The sequence below is a fragment of the Lotus japonicus genome, chromosome 1 (genome assembly GCF_012489685.1).
Source record: "Lotus japonicus ecotype B-129 chromosome 1, LjGifu_v1.2".
NCBI classification, from domain to species: domain Eukaryota; kingdom Viridiplantae; phylum Streptophyta; class Magnoliopsida; order Fabales; family Fabaceae; genus Lotus; species Lotus japonicus.
In genome coordinates, this window is record NC_080041.1 from 67,859,256 (window position 1) to 67,882,208 (window position 22,953).

The following is a 22,953-nucleotide window of genomic DNA, read 5'->3' on the forward strand; positions in this document are numbered from 1 at the left end:
CCGTTGCCGGTGTGAGTGGGAGAGGAAAGATAATTGGTCATGGCCAGGACACTGGTGGTGTTGAACGGTTGGTTCTGAAAAACAGAGTCATTCCTGTTCTTCCAGATACTCCAGAGAAGGTTCCCAAAGAACTTAGCCCAAGTGGAGCCAAGAGAGGAGGAGGAGGAATTGGGGGTAGAATTAGCCCAAATCCATTCCTCGAGGTCCTCTTGGAAGAAACATGAGTTACTGTTCCTGAAATTGAGCCAGAGGGGCTTGATAATTCTGCAATCCCGAAATAGGTGGAGCCTCGGTTCAGGTAGATCGTTGCAGAGGGGGCAGGTGGGGGAGCCTGCGGCGTGGTGGAGCCATCGTCTGTGATTAATGGAGATACCATTCCTGAGGATCTTCCAGAGAAAGCAGCGAACCCGGTAAGGTCCATTTCCTTTCCACAGGAGGTTCCAATTGCCGGGGCGATGGTGACCTCCAGGGGGCTCAACTAGGTAAGAGTAAGCGGAGCTTGTTGAGAAGGTACCATCAAAATTTTGTATAGAAGTTTGTCAATGATACACGTGGTAGACAAACATATACATAAATTTATGTCACAATTAAAATTTTATTTATCATAAGTTATGGTAGATTAAATATGGTAGATTAAATGAGAAAAAAAGGATGAGGCTTGATCATTGACTTTATGGAGAAGTAATGGTCCATATTGAGTAAGGCATTTAATAAGTTTTTATTTTGTTTCAGTTTTTTTTCTTTTTCCCTTTGGTTATGAATTTTTGGAACCACACTCTTGGTGAGTCTTTGGCCGTCACCACTCCTAAGTCAAAATTACAAGAGCAATTTACTATATAAAATTAATCATTGAGTTCCTTCATGAACATTGAGATGGGGTATAGTACTTAAGATGCAAGGAACGTGATGCGATATTTCTAGAGAGAAGTGAGAGTGTAACCGCTTAGAGAGAGAAAGTAACTGAATTTCAAGCTTGTTATTGCATAAATGAGCTAAGAGTCCCTTACAATTGGTATCCCTCCCCTATTTATAGTTGGGGGAGTTGGGCCTAGCGCCTCTAAATCATCTTAATGAGCCAGTTGGGCCTCTGGGACAAGGGCCCAAGTCCCTAATGTAATTCCCGCCTTAAGTCAGCGCCCCTGGGCGAGGGACCCGGGGGTCTCGCCAGTCCACAAGTCCACAAGACACCGAGCTCGAAGCATGAGAGCTAAGTGTGTCTTTAAACAAAAAAGGTAAGGCGATGGGCATAAGTAGCTAGCTAATGCCAAACATAAGGCGCGGGAATGAAGAACAATTGTCAACATGGCTTGGTAATTTTAAAGCTTTAAAAATTTAAAATTCTGAGCGCCTCGTCACGTTTCCCCGGCGACTTGAGTCCACAAGCGAGCTTGTGACGATGAGGCTGGATTTGCTCGCCCCGTCGTGGCCCACGCACGTGTCCCATACCTTGAGACCCCGATGCGCTCAGGGTCTACGCCACGTGGCGGCCTAGGTCTGCAGAATCTCAACTGCTCCCCTGAAACGTCTCCTCGAATCCTCGAAAGCCTGTCAGTTTTAGATACTGGACCAATCATCTTTAACCGTTCGCAATTCCCACGTACTGAATCATTTCCACTTCCCGAAATCCTGCAACTACAATCATTCCTCCGCTGTTATGGGGCACGATCTCCCACCAATGTTCCGCATTTTTCCCAACAACTGCCCTTAACCATTACCCATTGCCTATAAAGACGTTGCTTCCCCTACCTCCTAATCCTTTCACGACACACGCGTCTTCCTCAGCAAGTCTCTGCTTTCATAACTTCCCACGCGCTGCCCTTCCTTCCGGCGGACCTCCATAACGTTTAAAATAACCCTGACTCCTTATACCCATTTCATGATGTCGCCGAAACGCCGTACCAGAAACTCTAATCGTGACGTCACCGTTGCCACCCCTTTACAGTGTGTTCCTCCCGCTGATATGCCTTCCCCCGGGGGAGCTCCACTTGAGGAAAAGGACATTGTTGCAGACGAGCTGAATTGCAATAGGGAACAAATTCAAAACACTTATGATGAATTTGTGAAATTGTTAACTATAGAACAAAAAAGGAGTATATGATCAAGTTCTGGAATTAATTTTCAATGGTAATGAAGGATTCTTTTTTCTATATGGCTTTGGGGGGACAGGAAGTATACCCTACCTATGATATGTGTGTGTTAGAAGTTGACCCTTGCTTGTTTGCTTGTTTGTTGTTTGGGGCGCTTAACGCCTAGACAACAAGCATGCGTGTGATTACTCAGGAGGAGACCCTACACCTGCTCGACATGGATGACGATGCAACTTGGGATATTGATCACGATCGGAGACGTTATATTTATACCGACCGTGTCCGGAGATGGAGGCGCACACGTCAGAGGAGATCCCTCATCCTCACTTGCTATCACATGATTCTCAGGATGCCATATCCTCCACCTCGACTTGTACTACCCGTCGTAGCTGACATCGATTGGATCACCGATGAGGCTCCCATCCAGGATTCGCCCGCCTCAGTAGGGAACTACCTGGTTCACGCTACGAGGGAGGCTCTTGCGGCGCGAGGACTATGAGTCAAGTATTGGGTGTGATAAGTGTGTATGTACTGTGGGTCAGATCGAGTGTTTTGTTCCTAGGGCTCGAAGCCAACTTAAAGCCATCATTGTATGTCGATGAGCTTAAGCAAGGTTGAGAGCATTAGTTTCCCTTCTTTTGAAATTATTATGTAATAAAAAGCTTTTCCGTTTAATAAAATGAGGTTTATTCATCATTTACTTTACTGTTGTTTAAAAGTTTTTGTTCTTGCCAAAATTTACACACATTTTTTGAAAAAAGTTACTAAAGTGACCCTCGAGAAATCGGGAACGTTACATTAACAATGGCCAGATACATAAATATTGGAAGATACACAAGACAATACTGACTTGAGATTAAAAAAAAAAACATCATGGTCAATTAAGGGCTAGATGACGTCCTTATTTTGCTACGAAGGTTATAAATAATTGTATTGTACATATTCAATTGTCAATGATAGTTAAACATCGAATTTTTTAACGAAAAAAAAATTTCTTAACACTTTTTAAAAAACTCTTGTCCGGCATATATCATGACAAATTAATAGAACCAGCAACATTTTTATTAATTTCAAGATGTAAGTATTTTTTGGTACATCGAAAAGATAAATTACACCACCAGAGATTGATCCCTGAACCTTCTCCTCCCAACCCATCTATCCCCCAGCTCTTACCAATTGAACTATTCCACAAGGACTTCAATATGTAAGTATTATCATGTAAAACATTCTTCCTCGTGGAAGTTTTTTATTATGTAATTAGAACACACACAAAATATATATATATATTTTCTAATCTTTGTAGAAATATTTTCACTCTCGAATTTTATATTTTTATTAATTTTAACTTAAAAGTACTTTTTTTTTGTAAAATGTTACTCCCCATTGGAGTTGTCTATTCTGTAATTAAAATATAAAACAATACATACTAATACTAATGTATATTAAAAATTTGTCGGTCGTAGATCATATTTTATACTTTTATATATTTTTTATCCTAAAAGGATATATATTATTTAAAACTATTGAAATTTATTAAAATTTAATTTTTATTAATTTTTACTTGAAAGAATTTTGATGTAAATGTTCATTCCCGTGAGAGCTTTTTACATTGTAATTTAAAAATAAATAAATGTAGAACATATATGTCAAAATTTTCTAATATTAAAAATAGTAATGTTAAATAAATGTGGAACATATATATAGAGTACACACATCTCACGCTCTCCTCCATACTGTGAGTCTACAACACCAAATAAATCAGCATAGCACCAATTGTCCCAAATGAGCACACCAATACGCGAATAGCCATTATTCCTGAATTCTATCACATTGCTGAGCACCAAATATCACCATATCCGCATCAGAACCAAACACAAATATCAAGTAGTAAATGACTTTAATTATCATATATAGACCTTAATTTCTTTAACAAGCCAAAGTTGTATTGAATAGAAATTAAAGTAGTGTGAACCTGTGGTGTGACGTTGCTTCCATAAATTTTAGTTGTGTCAATAATTGTATATACGTGCCATTCTTTTTTATTAAAGCTCTATTTGCATCTCTAATAGATAATTCATTGACTCATTTCGGCAAATGATAGCATAATGGAGAAATTGATAATGACAGGAGTTCTTAGTCTACTTGGCAAGTTTAAAAGATTCAACTAATGGCCAAGTACATTGATAAATAGGCTTTCTTTGTTATCAAGTCTAGTACACATTATGGAGTGAAGACACTCCCGTTTTTTAAAGTACTCTTATCACTACTGTTAAAAACAAAGTGATAGAAAGTGTGAGAAAATGAGAGAAACATATACAAAGGCATCTTCGTAATTCATTTATTTAATAGTGTGTGTACAATGACTCAGTGAAAGTGAATGGACTTCTATTTCTAAGTACTAAACTTTCTAAAGACCCAAAACCCACCAACTAAACGTCAGAAAGAATTAGCCCGTATCAGCAATGCTTCATAAGTAAGGATTGAAAAGTAAAAAAAAAAGGGAAAGTGTGATGGAGAGAATCATGTGCAAAGTTTACGAGATGAAAGTGAAAATGCTAAGAATAGGATACAAAAGAGAGGGATGAGATTAATGAGGTTGACGAAGTCATTTTAATTTGTTTCTTGCAATTGCAAGAGAATGTGCTTATTTGTAATTCACTATTTTGTCAAAAGAGAGGAAAATAAGAAGTAAGCTAAATCAGTAATTAAACGTATACATGAAGTAAGCTGCTTGGGTTTTTTTTTTGGTAAGCAAATTTAATTGTATATATAGACCCAAGATGTACAAGAGAACCAAACGAAAACGAAGCAAAACGAAGGTGAGGTCGTACCTGATGTCTGCAACTACTTGACTTTGTCCCTTGATGACCCTTTGTAGTTTGAAATTTTGACCAGTACGCTTATCGTGATCTCTGACCGCAAATTCTACAATCTGCCTCACGTAGGGGTCGTTGATATTCTTAATGGGGACCAACCGCCAGACATCGCTACTGCAGAGGCTATCAGAACAAGGAGGAGCAAAGCAACATACTCTAATTTCATGGAAAACGTGACAGAGCTCATAGCTGGGCAAAAGGGGAAGAATTAGAAAATCGTGACGTGAGACAGGAGGAGAAGGTCCTTAGAAGCCAGAGGATTATTTTCAAGAATGGTGAGAAGGATGCAGGGAGGGTACTAGAACTTGCTCAATTAAGAGCTTGGAATTGGTTGAGGGCCAAATCAAGTAAGTTCCGCTTCTCCATGTATGAGTGGCAAGTCAACCCAAGCTTCTCTTGGCTGCTTGTGAGTAAATTTAGCAGACTGGTTGCTAGCTCAAGTTGTAAGAGTTAGAAAACGTAAGGGTTAGATGAGATGAACGGTGAAGAGTTTAGGGTTTGTAGAGGAGGAACTAATTTACTAAATATTACTAACAACTAACATTTTCCTAAAAAAAAAATTAAACATGGATTATGTGCATTTCCCAGTAATCAAGGTTTGTTTGACAATTGATATTTCCTGGCAATAAGGTGCACTGAAGTTCAGTGACACATTCACGTATAGAAGTGGATGATCAACAAAATTTGTAATGATTTGTTCATTTTCTGCATATAATTAGTTGGGCCAGTTGGATTTGATTATTTCAATTTGCTTATCAGTATGATGATATAGTTTAAATAATACTTTATTTATAAGAAATCTCTTGTACATGGTTACCACACTAGTGTATTAGTATGTACTCAACTTTAAAGTAATTATTTCACTGCAACATTGTACAAAAATCCATGGTGTAACTCGGTAACTCCATAAACCAAGGAAGCATCTTTTATCTAAATTTCTATTATATTATAATATTTGTTTTCCATTGCCTTCTTAACAAACGTGTTTGAATTTTACATCCTGTTGAGGCCATCCCTTAACTTTGGCCAATCTGCATGACTGTTGAAGTAACAGTGAATAAGTTGATGAATTTTCCCCTGGCACCATCCCATATTCATCAGAAAACTCATTGATTCCATCAACCAAGAATTGCCAAATCAGAGTACCTGCTCCAGATTTGTTTCTTTTGGCAGATTTGTAAATTATGTCTAGAATAGTTTTGTGTGTCTGCTCTCGGTCAGACGCGGAAAAGTTGTGGACTCTTTGTGACAATCCATATTCAGAGAACAAGACAGGTTTATTCAATACTTTATCACCATTTTCAATGTGGGAAAGCATCCACTCGGAGACAAATTTGAAATTTCAGTTGATCTTCAAATTCTTGCTTGTAAGACCTATTCAAATAATAATCATCAGAAAATTTTGGATCTGTGCTTCCAAATGCAGATCATAAGACATGTAAAATGGAATTATAATATAAATCTCAAGATTTCTTGCTGCACTAGTTGATCGGTGAAGACAAACATAAAAAACTAATCAGAAGAAAACTATGGAACTTCCTTCTGCAGATTGTGTTCTGTGGCACTTCTCAAATTTAGTTCTTGTTTCTTATGATTATGAGCAAATCTAAAACAGATAAAGTATTCATGCAATGCTTACCATTGGTCACCATAGATATGAACAGAGGTGAAATCAATATTTGAGATTTTGGAATTCCGAATAAAATCAGACCCAACTTGGGATGCCCAATATCCAGGGTTGACAGTCGAACTTTTCGGGTCATGAGGACCATAGACACCTTCAAGCCCAACAGTCACCAGATGGTTCTTGTCAATCAATTTGACAAAAGCTGACATTTCTTCTATCCACTCCTGCAATTCTATGGCAATTGAGTAAAGTGTATACTCAGATATCTAAATAAAATGTGAACAATAACTGCTCTTATTTCCCCCTATCTTTCCTATGAATTTACATTAAAAAAAAAGCAATTTTAATTGAGTTGAAAGGTTTCAACATTGTACTTATTTTTATCTATATATTTTTCAACATGGAGTCAAAAAATGTTGTGAGAAACAATTGCTAAAATTAGATATTGAATCCTTCAAATCAAAACCAGCTACACACTAGTGAAAAATGTGCAGCATTCTGTGGTTTAGAGCAAATAGACAGAACAAATTCGTTTGAGATCATGATTTCCAAGACAGAAATTTGAACTTTTCAATCTCCTCATGAATGCTAATTTCTATAACCCGTAGCCAAAAAGGAAGCAGCAAATGATTAATCTAGTTTTTTAAATTGTTATTGATATTGCTAACATATTTTTTCATGAACATTTGAAGTAGTGAAGTTAAAGCAGGCAAAGGAGTTACTTGTAGAGTGTCACCAGAAGGATCAGACATGCACCGAGGTTTCATTAATCAATTCCCAACCAAAAATGGTGGGGTCTGATAGAAACCCAAATCCTATGATGGGCCTTGGCGGGCCCAAGGCTTGGAAAGTCTACACGAGGAGGAAGGGAAAAGATGCTGCATAATGCTGAGCTGTAGTTAGTTAGTATAAGGGGAATATTGGAATGTTTTGGAGGGGACTGATGATTGTTATCTTTCTGTTAGAGGAGAGAGAGTAAGATCTCTTTTGGGGAGAGAGCCATTAGTGCTCCTCTTTGGGATTGTTAGAGTTTTCTAGCAATATTTCTATCTTTCATTCTGTAATCGTTTTCTGTCATCAATACAATCATTTCCAGCAATATTTCATCTTATTATTCTTGCAATCCATTCTGTTACCGCATCAATTGGTCCGACCTACCGGATCATTCCATTCCACGAGAACCAGTGTTGGTAGATGCCACCGAAGATGACTGATCGTATGGAAGCTCTGGAAAACCAAATGGGTACAGTGACCACGACGCTTCAAGAACTTGCTCTTCAACTGCAACAACAGAGTCTGTTGTTGACTGAACTGAGCAAGCAGATGGGAAAGAGAGTGGTTCACGAGGGTGAAGCATCATCTGGGGATTCCAGTCCCGGAGAATCGCGCCTCGCCGGGAAGAAGGTGAAGCTGCCAGTGTTTGAAGGAGATGATCCAGTTGCTTGGATCACTCGAGCTGAGATTTATTTTGATGTACAGGGCACACCTGATGAGTTGAAGGTGAAACTGGCTCGCTTGAGCATGGAAGGATCGACGATCCATTGGTTCAATCTGTTGATGGAGACGAAAGACGAGCTATCCTGGGAAAAACTGAAACGAGCTTTGATTGCGCGTTATGGAGGCCGGCGCTTGGAGAATCCCTTTGAGGAACTATCGACGCTGAGGCAGAACGGTAGCGTTGAGGAGTTTGTGGAGGCTTTCGAGCTGTTATCCTCACAAGTGGGGAGGTTACCAGAGGATCAATACCTGGGCTATTTTATGAGTGGACTCAAGCCACCGATTCGACGACGGGTGCGAACACTGAATCCGAGTACTCGTATGGAGATGATGCAGATCGCGAAGGATGTGGAGGAAGAGTTGAGGGAAGAAGAAGAAGAAGATGATGGTAAACGGGTTGTTAGGAAAAACGGGTTGGAGCGATCGGGTCAAATGAATTGGGCCGGCCCAACCGCCAATAGAAGCGGGTTTTCAAGTAGAGACACAACCCGATTCGTGAAATCAAGTGGGTCAAGTCTGAATCGATCTTCTAGCTCGTATGGGTCGAACGCGCAACCAGCTTCGTCGTTGTCGTCGACGGCGAGGAAAACTGACGGCGACCATCGCACCGGCAACTCTGATCGGTGGAGAGGGGTCAGAAGCTTTCAAGCGGATGAGATAGAGAATCGGAGAGCGAAGGGACTATGCTTTAAGTGTGGGGGAAAATATCATCCCACGCTGCACAAGTGTCCTGAGCGAGCACTGCGAGTATTAATTCTGGGTGAAGGAGAAACCATGGGTGAGGATGGTGAGATAGTGATGCTGGAAGGAGAACTTGAAGAGAGTGAAGAAGAAGAACCAGTGGAATGCAAGCTCATGGGTGTTCTGGGTTGTATGGGGGAGTACCAAACCATGAAACTCGCAGCGCAAGTCGATGGTGTGGCTTTACTTATCTTCATTGACTGTGGAGCGAGTCACAATTTTATTTCCCCCAAGATTACCAAGGCTCTGGGACTAGAGATTACCCCTATCTCCTCAAGGGGAATCAAGTTGGGGGATGGCCACAGGGTGACTACTACAGGATTTTGTAGAGGAATTAAGGCTCAGTTAGGGAAGATTGAGATAGTCATTGATGCCTTGGTCTTAGACTTAGGGGGTTTGGACTTGGTGTTGGGAATTTCCTGGCTCAGTACACTAGGGAAAGTGGTGATGGATTGGAAACTTCTGACAATGCAATTTGTCCATGGGGAAGAGATGGTGACCCTGCAAGGAATGAAGGGAAATGATAGCAACCAAAGTAACCTTCACTCCTTCCTAAAGGATACTCAAGGCAGAGAGAATTTGGAGGGGTGGTGGCCTCAATTACAATCAGCAGAAATCACCAGGAAAGTGGCTGATATACCACTGCAACTCAGGGCAGTAATTGAAGAGTTCCCAGAAGTTTTCAGGAAGAAGATTCAATTACCTCCTGAAAGAAGCAAGGTCCACCAAATTACTCTGAGTCCAGAACATGGTCCAATCAATGTGAGGCCATATAGATACCCACATCATCAGAAAGAGGAGATAAAAAAACAAGTGGCAGAGCTAATGGAAGCAGGGGTCATCAGGCCTAGTATGAGCGCATTTTCCAGCCCTGTCATCTTGGTGAAGAAAAAAGACAATACTTGGAGGATGTGTGTGGACTACAGAGCATTGAACAAAGCTACGGTACCAGATAAGTATCCAATCCCTATAGTAGATGAATTATTAGATGAGTTAAATGGTGCAAGCATGTTCTCAAAACTTGATTTAAAATCAGGTTATCATCAGATTAGGGTACATGAAGATGACATTCCTAAAACTGCTTTTAGAACTCACAATGGTCATTATGAGTATTTGGTCATGCCATTTGGCTTAATGAATGCTCCAGCTACTTTTCAAGCTATCATGAATGACATTTTCAGACCTTACCTTAGAAAGTTTGTGTTAGTTTTCTTTGATGACATTTTGATTTATAGTAGAAATCTGTTAGAACACAAGGAGCATTTGCATCTAGTCTAAACTGTGCTGCTGGGAAATTGTTTTGTTGCCAATCAAGCCAAATGCAAATTTGGCTGTGCACAGATAGACTATCTTGGGGACATTATCTCAGGGAAGGGAGTAGCAGTGGATCCTGAGAAGGTCCAATGCATTATAGATTGGCCTGAGCCTAAAAATGTCAAAGGGGTGAGAGGTTTTTTGGGTCTCACTGGATACTACAGAAAATTCATTAAGGACTATGGAAAAATTGCAAAACCTCTAACTGAGCTCACCAAGAAAGACAATTTTTCTTGGAATCCAGAAGCACTAAAAGCTTTCCAACAGCTCAAGCAGGTTATGACAAGTTCCCCAGTCTTGGCTCTGCCCAATTTTGCCAAGCCCTTTGAAGTAGAGTGTGATGCAGCAGGGAGAGGGATAGGGGCTGTGTTAATGCAGCAAAGGCAACCAATTGCTTCTTTCAGCAAAGCTCTATCGAATGGCAACCTTGCAAAGTCTGTTTATTAAAAAGAACTTATGGCCCTGGTTTTATGCATCCAGCATTGGAGGCATTACTTGTTAGGAAGAGCATTCACTGTCTACACTGACCACAAGAGCTTGAAACACTTCCTTCAACAGAAAGTCTCTTCTCCAGACCAGCAATGTTGGTTAGCCAAGCTCTTAGGCTATCAATTTGAGGTAAAGTATAAGCCAGGGCTGGAGAATAAGGCTGCAGATGCCTTGTCCAGGTGCTATGATGAGGGTGAATTCCACACTCTGGTGTCTTTTCCTTTGTGGAAAGATAGGAAGAAAATTCAGGAGGAGATTGCTAGTGATCCCTACATTCAGAACCTCACTCAGGAAGTCCTGAAATCTCCACAATCTAAGCCAGGGTTTACTGTCCAACAGGGAATTCTATTATACCAAGACAGATTGGTCTTAGCACCTACATCCCCATCAATTCCTTGGCTGTTACAGGAATTCCATGCTTCTCTTTCAGGGGGACACTCGGGGTTTTTGAGGACCTATAGGAGGTTAGCTGACTCTTTATATTGGCCAGGAATGCAGAAAAGGGTTAGGGATTTTGTCAGGGAATGTGATGTGTGCCAACGACAAAAATACAGTGCAGTGTCACCAGGGGGTTTGCTACAGCCTCTACCTATTCCCAATGCGGTGTGGGAAGACTTATCTTTAGATTTCATCACTGGTTTACCAAAATCAAAAGGGTATGAAGCTGTCTTAGTGGTAGTAGACAGGTTATCTAAATACAGCCATTTTATTCTGTTGAAACATCCTTATTCTGCAAAATCCATTGCTGAGGTTTTTGCCAAAGAGATTGTAAGGCTACATGGGATTCCTAACTCAGTTATCAGTGACAGAGACCCTATATTTGTGAGTCACTTATGGTCGGAGTTGTTCAAACTGCAGGGGACTAGATTGAAGATGAGTTCTTCTTATCATCCAGAAACTGATGGCCAAACAGAGGTCATTAATAGGTGTCTTGAGAGCTATTTGAGATGCTTTGCTTCTGATCATCCCAAAACCTGGTCCCATTGGGTTCCTTGGGCTGAATTCTGGTACAACTCCACTTTCCACAGTTCCATTGGACAAACACCTTTTGAGGTAGTATATGGTAGGAAGGCCCCTCCTGTGGTTAAGTTCCTCACCAATGAAACCAAAGTGGCTGCTGTTGCTGTAGAGTTGAGTGAGAGGGATGAAGCACTAAGGCAGCTCAGGGCACATTTGAAGAGAGCTCAGGAACAAATGGCTAGCTATGCAAATAAGAAGAGAAGGGATTTGAGTTTCATGGTAGGAGAATGGGTATTTCTCAAGCTCAGGCCCCATAGACAACACTCTGTGATTAAGAGAATTAATCAAAAGCTTGCTGCCAGGTTCTATGGTCCTTTTCAGATAGAAGCCAAAGTGGGTGCTGTGGCCTATAGACTGAAGCTCCCAGCAGAGTCAAAGATCCATCCAGTTTTTCATGTGTCAGTGCTTAAAAAAGCCATTGGTAACTATCAAGTCCAAGGGGAACTACCTACAGATCTGGGCATAGAGGAATCTGATGATGTATACCCTGAATCAATCCTTGGGATCAGGACTGTTAGGCATGGAGACAGAGAGGTTCAGCAAAGCTTGATCAAATGGAAGCACAAATCTCTAGAAGAAGTCACTTGGGAAGATAATGAGACTCTTGCAGGCCAATTCCCTGAGTTCTGCCTTGAGGACAAGGCTGTTCTTAAGGGGGAAGGAGTTGATAGAAACCCAAATCCTATGATGGGCCTTGGCGGGCCCAAGGCTTGGAAAGTCTACACGAGGAGGAAGGGAAAAGATGCTGCATAATGCTGAGCTGTAGTTAGTTAGTATAAGGGGAATATTGGAATGTTTTGGAGGGGACTGATGATTGTTATCTTTCTGTTAGAGGAGAGAGAGTAAGATCTCTTTTGGGGAGAGAGCCATTAGTGCTCCTCTTTGGGATTGTTAGAGTTTTCTAGCAATATTTCTATCTTTCATTCTGTAATCGTTTTCTGTCATCAATACAATCATTTCCAGCAATATTTCATCTTATTATTCTTGCAATCCATTCTGTTACCGCATCAGGGTCCTTTCTATATTCAATTCCAGTGATAGTATTTTTCCTTGTCAAGATAGTCTGCACAAAAATTCAGGTAAAACTATTAATTTATCTAAGAACATCTTGGTTTGCAAACATTTTAGCTAAAATTGAATGGACAGTACAGATATGCGTTAGACATACAACTTAGCATGTAAATGAAGATGTAATTTTGACCCACATATTAAGTCATGAATCATAGGCGAGCAGAAAGCAGTGAGACCAAAAAATAAAAAGGATACAAGGCAGGAAAAAGGAAAGAAAGTTCTGCATTAGTCATATCATTATTTGCTTCCCACAAAGGTTGTACTGCTGCAGTGATGATTCAGTCCCAAATTTACTCCTTCATAGGGTGGGAAAACTAGATGGTTAATTACTAAATGGTGGAACATTTTGTCAGTAAGATGCCATTGCCAGCCTCAAGTTCCAAATGCTTGTCAACATGATTTAATTTTCCGGGGGCGAGGGGTGGGGGTGGTGGAATAAAGTGATTAAAATGCATCTCAAATTTTAAATAAAATGGTCTGGCCAGCAGAAACAAATATGCAAACTACTTGTCATGCTGTATACAACTCGTAAGATAAATCATAGAAAAGTTAGGCGCTTATAAAAAAGAAAAGAAAAGTTAGGCCTACAAAGTTTAGGAATCGTAAGGAACATAGCAGTCCAAAAGTATCATCACTAAACTTGCTAGGTGGAAATTTAAGGTATTTGCTTCTGCTAAAAGATGTCAATGGAAAGAATATGGCCTACTTACCAACTCTTGCCCTTAATAACTTTCTATCGAATATAAATTTATAAAATCCGACTATTAATTCATATGATATTAATATGGTAATCATTTGCGCAAAATTTCAAATAAATCAATAATTCAAAGGTATGGAATCTTATAGTCAACATTTCCTCATATTTTAAGAAGTATATTATATATTAAAATAGAGTTGTCTAATAAAGTATGAACTGATTTTAATTTTTTTTACAATTTTGCACATTTGATCCACTTAATAAGAAGTTTTAATTCAACAAATAGATCTGTCGAATTCATATTTCCTAGAAAGTTGTGTGGTATGTATGTTGGTCCATGTGTGTGTAAAATGAAAACAATGTTGAATAGCACATGACAATGCTTCTGTGACCATAGATGGGGGTATAGGGCAAAGAGAAAGAGGGGAAAGAAAGAAAGATAGTCATACCTTGATGTAATTCTTGAAATAACTACGGATTGATGGATCAAAGAAGAAAGAATCATCAGACGAGCTTAGCCCATTTGACATACTGAGGCTTCCCACCTAATCCTTCCAAGTTATTTACTAAGCTAAGGAGTAGCCTAATTCCTTGTTGCCCTGCTTCTGCTATGACATAATCCAAGGCCTGCCACCAGTCACCAACAAATCTCAGCATGCTTTCCATACATCAAAAAATAGTCCTAAGCAGTAGACAACTTACTCATTTCATGAGCAAAAAGAAATATCAATACAACAAAAACATTTTTCATTCAATCCAGACATAATGGAAAGACAGATTCATCAAGACAACCGGAATAAACTTTTAAAAGACTATTGAAAAGTGCCGCATGAGAATTTACAAAAATAAACCACTCATTGCTTCTATTAGAAACCTTTTTAACAAGTCACTATAAAACTGATTTTTGTGAGAAGTCAGAAACACGAAGCCATTTTAGGGCAACTGTACAACTCATAGATTGATTAAGGACGGTGAAAGGGGAAATAGGAATAACACAAGACCGATGTTTTGCTTGTTGAATCATCTAGCTAATGAACACAATATGGTCTAGCTAATGAACACAATATGATCAAATCTGACCTAGTTCATTTCAGTTAAATACTATATAAATACTATTGATTTATTACCTAGAAAGAAGGAAGAGAACAATTGAGATAAAAATGGTTGTTTATCCTTTTTCATGGAATCATCAACCTGGGATTACTTTTTACTTACCACTTTTGTCCTGAATCACTCAAAGAAGTTGCAATTCCAGCAGCACGAAGCAGGCCAGAAGTTTTGAGACTTTCAACAACACTACCCATAGGTTTAGTTAGTGGTGTTTGTTTGATATCAGAGACAAATATATACCCATTCAATAAAATATCTCCAAAAGGTCAAATAAATTTGAGTTAGTGGTGTTTGTTTGATATCAAGAAGGAAAAGTGAAACTGACAAAAGTGTTAAAAGCATTCTCTATGTGCAATCAACAGAAATCCCTTCCTTATATCAGGAAGAGTAAAATAGCTCCATCCACAAAGGAACAAAATTGGAAGCAAATACATATTCATTCTGCAGCAGGGTTTTCAAAACTTGAACCTCCTAGAAGTATCAAAGAGACAGTCAGAAAAACTGCAGAAGGTTATGATAGTTTTCCATATTGATAAATTTACACAAGTAGCACTTGAAAATACCTCAGATGTGTTATCCCTGAGCTAGTAATCAAGACATTGAGTCATGTTTGAGTTCCAGAAGACAGAGTTCATTGTCTTCTTTCTAAGATCATTTCCTTGACTGTCCACAAACTAACTAACAAATCAGTACTACTAACAGCAAACAATAAGGTAATTAAAAATGACTCAATGTCAAACCATTTGAGCATCTCCAATATATTGACCTGAAACCAGTAATATTGAATTATTAACTTTGCTTACACAAAGAAAATTACAAAATACAAACACACCCACATTGAAAAATGGCTTTTTTAAGCTAGAAAATGGCTTTCTTATCATAAACACAAACATCCCACCAATTAGTTTACAGTTGTAACAATTCACAAGATAACAGGATTAGAAGCAAACCATGAATAATGAAAGCAGTAGCCCACATAATCAGGGACTCAGTATAGAGGGAAAAAAATGGAGAAAAACCTTAATTGGATGAGAAAAGGGGGAAATTGAGTACCTGAATGAAATCTTCCAGTGAGGTTCATCAGAGCATTGGGGGCATGATCTTCCTCTTTTTACTGAACATATACATTTCCAACCTGAGGAAAAAGCAACAAACATCACAAAAATTAGGGTTACATAAGCCAAATTGACACAAATATTCAAGCTCTGGATCTGGCCATACTTGCTGAGCTCCTGAAAGAGATCTTCATAAAAATTGTTGAAGTGGTCCTGGAGCTTGTCGGGGTCGAGAGGCTGAGGCTGGTGCTGAGGGTTGAGTGAGAACAGCAAGCAATGACAGTGTAACATCAATAGTAAGTTTCAGATATCGACTATATAAAAAATTTCTTTCTTGAAAGAAGAGTCCAATAGCCTTGTAAGTTGTAAGTACATATTCATATTTATGAACAATCATGTGGTCAAAATTGAAGTATATATATCCAGCATGGTAGAAAGAGGAAAAGTTGGATTAATGTCCTAAAATCTGATCCCATATCAGTTCATGCATTTATTTAAGATCTCATCAAGATATAATCTTCCAAATAGGTATATACAAATCTAGCAGGAAATAAGTGTTATCTAGTGAACACAGCTTGGGCTATACTAGCGCTTGTTGAAGGGCTTCATCAATTCCCTCTGACTTAGATACCACATCAACATTCCACATTAGAGTATATTTAAATTGAATCAATTTATAAAAGAGAATGGAGAAAACACCCCAAGAAAAAGGTGATGCTTCCTATAAACCTCTGAAGTTATACCATCTTTAATCATTTCAAGAATATGAAAAGGGATATTATGCAAACCAGGCATGTTATCATGTTTCTAGATTCCAAGCATTCTTCGGATGGGGCATGCTTCTTGATATTCATCTTAAATTCAGCAGAAACATGAAGAAAAAGAGAAGTATTCAGTCAGTCATTTCTCCTATAAAATTATGGCCTATTTGAATGATCTGTACAAGAAAAATTGCTCATTTTACACATTCTGTCAGACATATGAAATGCAAGATGACTTCACCCTCTTAAAGACCACAAAGCATATATCCTATATTCAGATTACCGGCTTTAATAAAGTATTCCAGATTTAATCAGTACAAGCATAGGAGAAATTTACAAGAATGATTTGGAAAATCAGTTTTCAAGAACTAGGTAGATGTCATCATTTCCATTGACTAGTAAATCACAAACCAACGTTAATAACATGAATATTCATTTAATCATGTGTTAGACAGGTAAAATGCTTAGAAGCAAGTACTCAGTTATATCTTCAATCAGTTTCTAGTCATTAAATAATGTGAAGCCTGCAAGTGAGGTTCGAATAAAACATAGCACTATCCCATCACTTCTTACATTCAGCACTAATACTTTCAATCATGCAATCCTGACGAAGATTAAAACTATCCAAGAGAAATTTCAGAGCCAAAGATTTCTAAATTCCATGAAATGCTTGGGAAAGCAATCAGCAATTCTAACAGCAAAGATTGTAAGGAACTATGAAGCTAAATTAGGAAACACCAACAAAGAGGGAAATGATACTGCCCTGATTCATGATGATAAAGGTTATCGCACTACTTTGTTCAGCCTTTTGCTCTCTTCTCCCCTTCTTTTTCACATACACAGGCTAGCTCTGAAATTTTGACCTGCCAATAAGTAATGTCTCGCTGCACTTCATGGAGCAATTGGTAAGCGGTAAGCCAAATCATCCGCTACTTCCTCTTGATCTGTCATGTTTCTTCTTTGGCTCGCATGGTCACAGTGAAGAGAATGATAACATTAGTTTCAGAAGAAAAACTAATAGTGTTAAAAGGAACAGATTCATAAATCAGCATATAAAAGTAGGAAGGTCTTCGTTGCTGGGACGGGTTCAAACTGGACTGAAGGGAGGAGGAATGAAAGACTCCGATCTTACTGGGGATTCATCACTGGCTAGGGCTTTCGAATCAACCAAAAAGCTCTGCGTCGAACTTCAGCCCCTTCGAGTTGGCCACGGGGCAACAGCCTCTGACGCCCCACACCATTGCGGCAGGAGGAGGCTTGCCCTCAACAATTATTAAGTACATTCAAATGACTGTGACAAATCGTTTCATAAATCTAAGACTTTGAACAAAAATCATGTTTGCTGTATGTTATATGGAGATTTGAGAAATTGGCAATGTTTGGAGGTGATAAAAATATCATTTTAATTCTGTAAATCAGCTCTAAAAATGGTCCTATTTTAGGCTATTTTATGTACATATTTAAGTTTTCGTGAATTCCTTCATATTACACATCACATGGATTTCTTTACCAACCTTTTCTTTCTCATATTGAGATGGCATATGGTACATGTATCACCAATGCTTCATGCTGGATTTCAAACAAAGATGTTAAATCTAACCACTATAATGAAAGTGGATTGAACTTGTAGCTGGCTCTTTTGGTTGCTTTATTAAGCTTAAAAGGAGTGGAGAATAGTGTAAGATCAAGATTTGGTCATGTGGTACAACTCTATGTTTTGATGATAACAAGTATTTATTTGTGGATGAACAACTATGATACTCTAATGTTTGTCTTGAGTGTTTTGACAAACAGGTTCTGATTCTGACACCAGAAGATATATTCGTCAGAAGTTCTGAAGATCTGAAGATCAGAGGATCTGAAGATCAGAGGATCAGAGGATCAGAAGATCTGAGGATCAGAAGATCTGAAGACCAGAAGCTCTGAGGGACCAGAGGCTCTAAAGGTTCAGAAGCTCTGAAGGTCCAGAAGCAGAAGTTACGAAGGTCAGAGGATCCAAGCATCCCTCTGACTCTGATCACCAAGCTTCACAAGTTCCAACACGAAGCATAACTCTGATCAGAAGTCAATGGTTAAAGGCAAATGTCTCTATCGAGAAGTACAAGAGCAGTGTACTATTCTGAAATGCCTACCTACCAAGGTTCAGCCACAGCAGGTTCTGGAAGTTCCAGAAATGCCCTCCAACGATCATATTCTCTCAACAGAAATATCCTTTGCACCTTGGACTATAAAAGGCTGAAGAAAAGAAGAAAGAAAAAGCAAGAGAGAAATCAAGAGCTGCAATACAAGAAAAGATTCAAGCCTCTACTTTCTTCATCTATTCTTATTTGGTTTACACTCAGCTTATTTAGAAGCAAACCTTTGTAAACACCAACCTCAAACAGTTGTTTGATTTTCCTTAAGGGACCGGGTAGGTCAGTATCCTTAAGAAGACTAAGAGAGTGAATCTTAGTGGTGATTCCTTTAGGAGATCAAGGTTGATCGGATCCTAGAGAAGACTAAGAGAGTGAATCTTAGTGATAGCTAAGTCAGTGTATTGTTAGTCACTTGTAGGTTTCAAGTGCAGTTGTAACAATTATCTGATTAGTGGATTGCCTTCATTCTAAGAAGGAAGAAATCACCTTAACGGGTGGACTGGATTAGCTTGAGGGATTTATCAAGTGAACCAGGATAAAATACTTGTGTGCTTCTCTCTTCTCTCTATCTTTATCCGCTGCACCATCTATCGTAGAGAAACCGAAAAGATTTACTTTAAATTTTAAGGGGAAAGTTTTTATATTGAAAACGCTATTCAACCCCCCCCCCTTCTAGTCGTTTTTCACACCTTCAATTGGTATCAGAGCGCAAGTTCTGATTACCACACTTAACAGTGTTCAGTAGATCCGGGCCAGTGTGAAAAACTCATGGATTCCACTACTACTACAAGCAAATATCAATACAGTGCAAGACCACCTATCTTTGATGGTCAGAGATTTGATTTTTGGAAAGATAGAATCAAAAGCTTCTTTCTTGGCTTTGATCCTGATCTTTGGGATTTTGTTGTTGATGGCTACACCCCTCCTGTTGATGAACATGGTGTAAAGATCCCAAGGGAGAAGATGAGTGAAGATCAAAAGAAGGAGTTCAGAAATCATCACCGATCAAGAGCTATTCTGCAAAGTGCCATTTCATATGAAGAATATGTGAAAATTACTGATCGTGATTCCGCTAAGTGTATCCTTGATTCCTTAAAGATGACACATGAAGGAAACAAAAAGGTGAAAGAGACAAAGGCGTTGTCTCTGATCAAGCAGTATGAATCCTTCCAAATGGAACCTGACGAATCCATTGAGGATATGTTTTCCAGATTTCAGTTGCTCGTAGCTGGAATAAGACCTCTCAACAAAAGCTACACTACAAAAGATCATGTTATAAGGGTCATCAGAAGTCTTCCTGAAAGCTGGATGCCTTTAGTGACTTCAATAGAGCTTACAAGAGATGTTGAGCATATGAGTTTAGAAGAACTCATCAGCATACTGAAATGCCATGAGCTGAAGCGCTCTGAGAAGGCTAAATCTGAGAAGTCAAAGGCTCTCCAAGCTGAAGCAGAAGAATCTGAAGAAGCATCAGAAGATTCTGATGAAGATGAGCTGACTCTGATATCCAGAAAGCTCAACTGCATCTGGAAGCACAGGCAGAGCAAATTCAAAGGCTCATCAAAGGACAAAAAGTCAAAGAAGCATGTCAAGACCAAGAAGAGTCTGATGGTGACTTTTGATGAATCAGAGTCAGAGGATGTTGACTCTGATGGTGAAGTTCAAGGACTCATGGCTATTGTCAAAGACAAAGGAGCAGAGTCAAAGGAAGCTGTTGACTCTGACTCAGAATCAGAAGGAGATCCAGACTCTGACGATGAAAATGAGGTATTTGATTCTTTCTCAACTTCTGAACTTAAAGATGCTTTGTCTGAAATTATGGATAAATATAACTCTCTCTTGACTAAGCATAAAAGGTTGAAAAAGAATTTCTCTGCTGCCTCTGAAACTTCTGTTGAACATGAGAAAATCATATCTGATTTGAAAAATGATAACCATGCTTTGGTTAATTCTAACTCTGTGCTTAAGAATCAAATTGCTAAGTTAGAAGAAGTTATTGCCTGCGATGCCTCTGATAGTAAGCATGAATCTAAGTATGAAAAATCTTTTCAAAGATTCCTGGCTAAAAGCGTAGATAGAAGCTTGATGGCTTCATTGATCTATGGCGTGAGCAGAAATGGAATGCGTGGCATTGGGTATTCTAAACCAATTAGAAATGAGCCCTCTGTGCCTAAAGCTAAATCTTTGTATGAATGCTTTGTTCCCTCTGGTACCATATTGCCTGACCCTGTACCTGCTGAAGCTGCTAAACCTCCTCTTAAGAAAGGAACTTTCTCTATGACTAAATATCATGCAAAAATTCCTTTACATTATCCTGTTGAAAGACCCAAAGTTGTCAGAACTTCTGGGCTAACTAACAAGAAAGGACCCAGAAAGTGGGTACCTAGGGATAAGATTATATATGTTGCAGATATCTTCAATAGGTCCATCGAAACTCCAACCATGGAACCTGGACAGTGGATGCAGGCAACACATGACGAGAGAAAGGCATATGTCCCAAGATCCAAAACTTGAACCTGAAGGTGAAGTTAATCTTGGAGGCATCAGTAGAGTAAGATTTGGTCAAGTCAAAGCCAGCTGAAAAAGCTTGCAGAGATGAGCATGACTGTTTCAGATAGAAACAAAGACTCAGAACTTGTCAAACCAGAAGCAACAACATCAGAAGATGCTACTACAACTTCTGACTTGCGTCATCAGAAGAAGAGTAGTTTCATAGCTTGTCATTCTGAAGCATCTGAAGATGGAATTTTTTCAGAATGGAGATGTCACCAGAACCTCTGGACTTTGACACTTCTGCTCTCATCAGAAGATACACTAATCAGCAGCCAAGTATCCCTTGGTGTTCCTTCTGAGGGGGAGTATTTCGTCTTTTGCTTTTACTATTTTTTCCCACCTTCATTCTTTTTGCTTATGACAAAAAGGGGGAGAACTTATAGTATCTTGACAACTCCTATATTATTTAGCTCAGAATCTAGATATTACTAACGTTGATATTAAGTATTAGATTCAGGGGGAGCTTAGCTCAGAATCAAGCACAAGTCTTGGATTCAGAAGGAGCAAGAAAAACTATACACATCAGGATAAGTTTTAACTCTGATACCTTATACTCTGAGTGTATTCAGTTTATTTGTTTAGAGTTGTTCATCAAAATACATGGTTTTGTCATCATCAAAAAGGGGGAGATTGTAAGATCAAGATTTGGTCATGTGGTACAACTCTATGTTTTGATGATAACAAGTATTTATTTGTGGATGAACAACTATGATACTCTAATGTTTGTCTTGAGTGTTTTGACAAACAGGTTCTGATTCTGACACCAGAAGATATATTCGTCAGAAGTTCTGAAGATCTGAAGATCAGAGGATCTGAAGATCAGAGGATCAGAGGATCAGAAGATCTGAGGATCAGAAGATCTGAAGACCAGAAGCTCTGAGGGACCAGAGGCTCTGAAGGTTCAGAAGCTCTGAAGGTCCAGAAGCAGAAGTTACGAAGGTCAGAGGATCCAAGCATCCCTCTGACTCTGATCACCAAGCTTCACAAGTTCCAACACGAAGCATAACTCTGATCAGAAGTCAATGGTTAAAGGCAAATGTCTCTATCGAGAAGTACAAGAGCAGTGTACTATTCTGAAATGCCTACCTACCAAGGTTCAGCCACAGCAGGTTCTGGAAGTTCCAGAAATGCCCTCCAACGGTCATATTCTCTCAACAGAAATATCCTTTGCACCTTGGACTATAAAAGGCTGAAGAAAAGAAGAAAGAAAAAGCAAGAGAGAAATCAAGAGCTGCAATACAAGAAAAGATTCAAGCCTCTACTTTCTTCATCTATTCTTATTTGGTTTACACTCAGCTTATTTAGAAGCAAACCTTTGTAAACACCAACCTCAAACAGTTGTTTGATTTTCCTTAAGGGACCGGGTAGGTCAGTATCCTTAAGAAGACTAAGAGAGTGAATCTTAGTGGTGATTCCTTTAGGAGATCAAGGTTGATCGGATCCTAGAGAAGACTAAGAGAGTGAATCTTAGTGATAGCTAAGTCAGTGTATTGTTAGTCACTTGTAGGTTTCAAGTGCAGTTGTAACAATTATCTGATTAGTGGATTGCCTTCATTCTAAGAAGGAAGAAATCACCTTAACGGGTGGACTGGATTAGCTTGAGGGATTTATCAAGTGAACCAGGATAAAATACTTGTGTGCTTCTCTCTTCTCTCTATCTTTATCCGCTGCACCATCTATCGTAGAGAAACCGAAAAGATTTACTTTAAATTTTAAGGGGAAAGTTTTTATATTGAAAACGCTATTCAACCCCCCCTTCTAGTCGTTTTTCACACCTTCAAATAGAAAAGGATTGGAGTGTAGAGGCTCAGTTTCGTGGATGGTTATGAGACAGAAGTGCAATAGGAAAATTTAAGGAGAACTTTTATGTAGATGGGGATGTCATTAAGAATGTCACTGAGCAATGCCCATGACAATCAA

The 22,953-nt window shown here is 39.0% G+C and overlaps 1 pseudogene across 1 annotated transcript; it reads right to left on the bottom strand.

Moving 5' to 3' along the window:
- Positions 1 to 5,732: 5,732 nt before the first annotated feature.
- On the bottom strand, positions 5,733 to 17,762 carry LOC130741683 (mannan endo-1,4-beta-mannosidase 2-like; annotated as a pseudogene). The gene is made up of 8 exons (XR_009020571.1): positions 15,751 to 17,762; positions 15,583 to 15,664; positions 15,093 to 15,192; positions 14,635 to 14,715; positions 13,869 to 14,046; positions 12,655 to 12,714; positions 6,603 to 6,814; positions 5,733 to 6,337 (listed from the first exon to the last, which is right to left on the bottom strand). The product of XR_009020571.1 is annotated as a mannan endo-1,4-beta-mannosidase 2-like (transcript).
- Positions 17,763 to 22,953: the final 5,191 nt, after the last annotated feature.